Source organism: Trachymyrmex septentrionalis, unplaced genomic scaffold (genome assembly GCF_001594115.1).
Source record: "Trachymyrmex septentrionalis isolate Tsep2-gDNA-1 unplaced genomic scaffold, Tsep1.0 scaffold134, whole genome shotgun sequence".
Classification (NCBI taxonomy): domain Eukaryota; kingdom Metazoa; phylum Arthropoda; class Insecta; order Hymenoptera; family Formicidae; genus Trachymyrmex; species Trachymyrmex septentrionalis.
This window is the reverse complement of record NW_017304482.1, coordinates 773,295-780,991: the sequence shown is the minus strand read 5'-3', so window position 1 is coordinate 780,991 and position 7,697 is coordinate 773,295.

The following is a 7,697-nucleotide window of genomic DNA, read 5'->3' as shown; positions in this document are numbered from 1 at the left end:
AAAATCCACGGAAAATTTCGAAGATCAAAAATTATAATGAATGATAACTTACATTCCCTGGTATAAAAAAAATTATAATAAATTCGGCAAAGAAATTAGCGCTATAATGAAAATAAAACGTAAAGCGAGTGTCAATAAAGCGTTAATAGGAGTGTAAAGGAAGTGTAAGAAAGGAATAGTATAACAGGAGAAATATAACAGAAACGTAAAAAACCCGTAAGGAGCGAAAATTGGAACATTGAACGTAAAGGAAGCGTCAACTAACCGTTAAAGAAATATAAATAAAAGTATAGATATGGTAAGTTCTCTGGCAAGCACGAACAGAATGTTCGTTGAATGTAAACGGAACGTGATTAGGCAGTTTAGAGAACGTAAATGGAACATCGTCGAGTTCTTAGATGAACGTGAATGAAATGTAATCGAGGTTCTTGGCAAGCAAATGATATTTTAAAATATATTTCATTTATTCGGTAAATATCTACAAAAAAGTATTATTCTTTTTTCTTGAGGAGCCCTAGGAGCTCACTTCAAAAAATTATTTCATTAGAATATAACTAAAAAATTTTTCTATGCGACGTTTTTTATCCTAGTCTGTGCGGTTTTTTAAATTCGAGAAGTTAGTTTTCGCTAAATCCTGGTGATGCCGCGTACTACTCAATGACACTTCGTTTACGTTCGCTGTACAGCTCAATGATGCTCCGTTTTAAAATAAATTTTTTTATCTCTATATCGTGGAAGCGAATTTGAATGCTCCGTGTACTTTTTGCCGAACGTTTAGGCTCATACAGCACAGAAGATTGAAGTAATATTGCTGCAATGTTGCAATATTGCAGATTGCAATGTAACATTGCAGAGGTATTACAGAAATGTAAATTAACAATATGCCAGCAAAATATTACTAATATGCTTGTAATATTCCATAAACATTGCAAAACTGTAATTCTTTAATTGTTACAATAATAATAATATAAAAATATAAGTTTTTATAATATTTATGTAGTATAGTCTTTTAGTTTAACAATCGTTTTTATGATATAATAATTAATATTATTCATTTTATATTGAAATAAAAAATTTATTGATCTATTATTTGACGGTCATTTTATTAACTAAGTTTTATATTTATTTTAAATATTAAATCAAAAGATTGTATAATATCAAGTTTGAATACAATCAATGCATCATTATCGGATAAGATGATAAGCAATTAAGCTGCTGAAAACGATTTATCGAAATATTAATTATGTGATCGATGATGTATTTATGCCTGATGTGAATGCAAGAATAAACCAGCGCGCGAATTTTATTGATAAATTTCATACCGTCATTTTTTAATCGATTTCAAATGACTCGGAGTGGTTTCGAATTAAAAAGAATCACTGTGATTAACTTAATCCATGATTAACTTACCAAGCGGCTGTATTATTATATTAATGTGGATAATATTTGTAGTTTGTTCGGGACACACACATACATGCTTTATCCTTACGAATAAATTTATCCTTTAGAATTAATACTATATTTATTGGAATATTTTTTATGGTTTTATCATAAAAAATTTCTTTTGGAAAGCACATATAACTAGAAATGCGATTTGTAGAAAAATTGAAGTTAGTGAGATATATGTATAGAAATAGTTTTCATTTTAGAGTCTTTATAAAAAATTTATCCAAATACATTACATTGCAATATTGCTGGAACGTTTTTTGCAATATAACAAAAAGCGGACATCTTAATATTGTTGGAATTTTGCAACAATGATTCAGCAATGTTTTGCAACTTCCATGCAATATTGCAATGTTTCAGTAAAATCATTCTGCAATGTTTCTGTAATCTTCCTGTGCTGTATGGGGGTAAACGAAGTATTAATGAAGTATTAATGAAGTGTTTAGGAAGTGTATCAGTACGCTTCATGCATTCTTTGTGTAGTGTTGAGGAGCGTATGAGAAACGCTAATAAAAAATAAAAATTTAAAACGTGTGGGATGTGACAGATGTGTTTCGGACACACTTTACAGAGGTTTGGGGAGAGTTCATGGAGCGTGTATAAATATTCAAAACCACTAAAAGTCAATAAAAAGTCAATGAAGTGTTTAAGAAGCGGGTTTTAAAATTCTTTGTTCACACTTCTTTGACGCTTCGACAAACTTTACATTTTCATCAGGGAATGCGTACGCAATCAATTTCAATATTATTGAATTGTATGTATCCTAATTTAATTATTGACCACCTCTTATGGAAATATTGCGGATATTAAAAATAAGGAAAATTATGCAAGAAAGTAGCTTAATTTTATACATCTCAACGCTTACGTTTCCATGGAATTATTTGTACGTATTGAGGATGGCTAAAAAGTTAGCCGAAGCATATTACAAATCAATAATTAATTAGGATACATATAATTCAATAATATTGGAATTGATTGCCACGTATTACGGCGCTAATTTCCTATTTGCCGAATTTATTATAATCAAAAATTATTAGGAGTATAAATAAGTTTCCGCCGTTTTTTATCAAAAATTTATCATTTATTGTGAAAGAACGGTACCTAATGTTTTATTCGAAGTATTGTCCATTGCTAGCCACTACTTTTTCCCATCTTTCTGGCAGCATACGGATACCGCGTCGGAAAAACGCTTCATCTTTTGAAGCTATCCACGAATCGACCCAATTTTTGGTATCTTCATATGATGTGAAGTGTTGCTCAGACAGGCCATACGCCATCGATCGAAACAGGTAGTAATCAGAAGGAGCAATGTCTGGTGAATACGGCGTGGGGCTAAACTTCCCAATTGAATGTTTCCAAGTAGGTTTTGACCGGCGCCGCAACATGTGGACGAGCATTCATCATGTAGAAGAATAACTTTGTCGTGTCTGGAGTAGTAGTGGGCGCGTTTTTCCTTGAGTGCTCGACTCAATCTCATCAATTGTGTTCGGTAGAGAGCCTCAGTAATGGTTTCGTTCGGTTTGAGCAACTCATAATAAATGACACCTAGCTGATCCCACCAAATACACAACATGAGCTTTTTCCCATGAATGTTCGGCTTGGCTGTCGATGTTGAAGCATGGCCAGGTGGTCCCCATGATTTCTTCTTCTTTGGGTTATCGTAGTGGATCCATTTTTCATTACCAGTGACTACACGGTGCAAAAAACCCTTTCGTTTATGCCTGGCAAGCAGCATTTCACATGTGAAAAATCGACGTTCAACGTTTCTCGGCTTCAGTTCATATGGAACCCAATTTCCTTGCTTTTGAATCATTTCCAACGATTTTAAGCGATGTGAAATTGCTGATTGAGCCACTCCTAATGTAAGTGCAAGTGCTTCTTGCGTTTGGCACGAATCTTCATCCAATAATGCTTCCAATTCCGCGTCTTCGTACACTTTCGGCCTTCCGCTACGTTCTTTGTCTTCGACGTCAAATTCCGTTCTTAAACTTTTGAAACCACTCACGGCAACTTCTCTCACTTAAGGCAGTCTCACCATATGTTTCAAGCGACCGAAAATGATTTCACGGCAATCTCTCGGCATCAATAAGAGACGAGGAGTGTTCTAAATAATATATTAGGTGTAGTAAAAAGAAATCTATTATTTTTCCAATAGATGGCTTTAGTAATCTGTATCTCGCGTTGTATAAGTGCGATCGAGTTACGCCAAATGGCGTTAGAAAGATAAGATTTCGTACTAAAAAAACTTCTCAGACAGTTTTGTGATTGCTTGAGTCAGTATTGTTTGAGCGCGTGTCAAAGATGGACACCAACAAAGAGAAAATACGCCATATTTTACAGTTTTTCTTCGATAAAGGCGAAAACGCAAGCTAGGCGGCTGAAAATGTGAATAGTGTTTATGGTCCTGATACTGTAAGAGTCAATATCACGCAATTTTGGTTTCGTCGATTCCGTTCCGGTAATTTTGATGTCAAAGATGCACCACGCTCTGGAAGGCCAATTGTCGAAAATGTCGATAAAATAATGGAAATCGTCGAGTCCGACCGTCATGTAAGCACTGTTTCGATTGCCCAGGAGCTAAACATTGCACAAAAAACCGTTTGGAACCATTTAAATAAGGCTGGATACAAAAAGAAGCTCGATGTATGGGTGCCACACGAGTTAACGCAAAAAAACCTCATGGACCGAATTTCCATCTGCGAATCGCTGCTGAATCGCAACAAAATCGACCCATTTCTGAAGCGAATGGTTACTGGTGATGAAAAGTGGGTCACTTACGACAACGTCAAGCGAAAACGGTCGTGGTCGAATCGCGATGAGCCGGCGCAAACGGTGGCCAAGCCAGGATTGACGATCAGGAAGGTTTTGCTGTGTGTTTGGTGGGATTGGCAGGGAATCATCTACTATGAGCTGCTCCCCTACGGCCAAACTCTTAATTCGGACCTGTACTGTCAACAATTGGACCGTCTGAAAGAAGCAATCGCCCAGAAGCGGCCAGCTTTGGCCAATAGGAGAGGAATTGTGTTCCATCAAGACAACGCCAGGCCACACACATCGATAGTGACTCGCCAGCTCTGGGAGCTTGGTTGGGAGGTTCTTATGCATCCACCTTATAGTCCGAACCTGGCACCAAGTGATTACCACCTATTCCTGTCTATGGCGAATGATTTTGCTGGTGAAAAATTCGCCTCAAGAGAAGCTTGTGAAAATCGACTGTCCCAGTTTTTTACCAATAGGGACGACATCTTCTATGAGAGAGGCATAATAAAATTACCTTCAAAATGGCAACAAGTTATCGAACAAAACGGTGCATATTTGACCTAAATCGGATCATTCTAACTATGCTAAATAAAGCCTTCAATTTAATGCAAAAATAATAGATTTCTTTTTACTACACCTTATATAAGTTTTAATAAATTGTAACAGTGCCCTCCCATTAATGCAGAATAAATAATATTAAAACAACAGTCTATGAGATATTTAATTGTTTACGATTTTTCATGCGCATTATATACCTCCTTCAGTAATTCGAGTAGCAAGAATAGAAGTAGAATTTTACTGAAAAAAAGTTATAAATCATTTCTCTTCAGAAAATCTTCGAAGGCCATCAGAAAAGAAATGCATATTTGAAACTGTAAAAAAATATGCAAAAAAATCGAATAACTGCAAAAAGCACGTTTTTCGCTTATAAAACAAAAGATGTTGATTGTATGGAAAAAATTGGTATGAAAAATGTAGGTATTAGAAATATCTATAATATGAGATGTGGAACATTAAAATTAATTTATTAGTTAAATAGAAAAAAATAAAAATCACCGAAAAAGACTTTTTTTTCACTCGCTCTCTGTTCATTGAGATTTAAACGCAAAACTTCGAAATTCTCGTAAAATGTAGCCCTTGTACGACGAATAAATCTAGCTCTGAACGAGCCTGAAATGTTCATTAGTTTTTGCAAAAAGACATTTATTCACTAAAAACCTGCCTGCGAAAAACTTAATTACTTCATTTTTTAGCAGTTGCATAGCAAATTATAGGGGTGATTTTTCTTCTTCAAGAGTTACACTATCACATACATTTAGTAACAAAACGATTTTTTGCTGTTAAGCTATTATATAATAAAACGACTTTGAAAAGAGGATATCTTTTTTCGTATATAAATAAATGGAATAATTCCGTTAATATGTATTGTATCAAATAATCGTGTAAAGCATTCGACAGCTGATATTTTTCTACGAATTTAAAAAAAAGGTTACTCTCCGATTATTAGAAGACGGGATAACAATTTTTTTCAAGAAATTACTGCGGCTCTAATTTTTAAGATTAAGAGTTCCATCTGGCACTAATTTGTAAAGAAAGAATTGAATTTGTTGTTAAAAAATTCTCGAATTTTTTGCTTCCAAAAAAGTTGTTTAAAACTATTGGAAAGTTGAGAAACGTTAGCGAGGCAGCACTCCGGGAGGAGTGGAAGAAGCCGATGCGCGGTCGAGAAAAGATCGGGTCGCTCGGCGATTCGCGCGTATTTGATTTGATGTTTCTCAGCAATAAATTGACGTAGAAATATGATTTTTAAAAATCTAAGTTACTTTGACGAGATATAAACAAATAGCTTAACCAAATGTTTCGCAAAGTAATTGTAACCATGAAATTTTTAGTTTTTCATTTCTTAAGTTTTTTATTTCATAGTTATACTGTGGAGCAAACGGAGAGTTCAGTTTTGTGAAGATTTACTAGACTTATCGAACCACCCTCGTACAATAATTAAGTAAATACAATTTTTCATCGTTTTATTGTTTTCTCTATTTCTATCCTATATCTTGGGCACAAATTTGGAGCATTTTCTCCAAAACTGAGACATAAAACGTTTTAAAGATTTATGTTATGGCGTCTTAAAGAAATCTTAAAGAAGTTTTATTTTCTAATTTTAAATATTGTGCTGTCTGAAATAGTCAATAAATTGTTGACTTCCCATACAGCACAGAAGCTTGCAACAACATTGCTGCAACATTGCAATATTGCAATTGCAATGCAATGTTGCAGAAACATTGCAAAGATATTATTGTACAATATTTTTTCAGCAATAGAACCACTATAGTACAGTAATCTCAGATCGCAGAACTTCTGACGCATGCGCAGTATTGCCTAGCCTTCACAGGCAGACTTCTACTCATACACATGCAACGATGACAGGCTTGTGCTTAGATATGCAGTGGGGGATTATGTGGAACGCCCATATATTAAAGTATTTTATGTTATCTTATAATACATTTAATTACATTATACATTCTGAGTCAAGGTACTTTTACCTGAGCCAGCATCAAACGTTGAGCGTCAAGCATCGTGAGCTTGATATTCGTCAATTTTGATCACGTGACCTATTTTTAACGAATAGTAAGCTCATGATACTCGACGCTCGACTCTTGACACTCCCATGTAATGGCACCTTTATGTAAAAATACCTATAGGATTCGTAATTAACCTTATCTATCACGCGTTTTTCGCGTGAAAATAATCATAAGCGAATCCGAGCGTGATCGTGCAGTGTGTACTGTCCTTATAATGTAAACAAACTTATAATATATTATAACATGCTTATTGAGTATCCATGGTGGTTTTTCCTCCCAAATAAGGGATATAATTTTGGGATATAAGGAGTGGTTAAGCTTCACGCCAAAGTAAAAGAGTTAAGAGGATTTATTTAATTAATTCAGCAAAAGTATATTTTTTGCTAATATCCACAAAAAGGTTAGATTAAAGGTTAGATTGAAGAAGACCAAATTTAATATCTACTACCCTATATACTGAGACTAAAAAACTTCAAAAGAAACAAGATATAAAGCATATACCTACAGAGAAGGTATAATAAATGCATTATAATTACAAGATATCATGCATTTAACAATATATTGCAGCAAAGAACTTTAATTCTATGTACAGTTGAAAACTTTAAATATATCGCAATTAAGTGATTATTTTGCAAATCTATGTATTTATATTAATTAAAATCTTTCTGTTTTACTAATTTATTTTGTCTAGTTGTCTTTACTTATATTAAAACAAATGCATAGTTGCTATTTATTATTACTCAACCAAAAGTTTAATTTTATATTTTTATCTAATAATATATCTATTTAATATTTAAAAACTTTTAATATTCTATTAAATATTAATATTTAATATAATTAATATAATTAAATATAATTAAATAATTAAATAATTTAATATAATTAAATATAATTAAATATAATTAATAT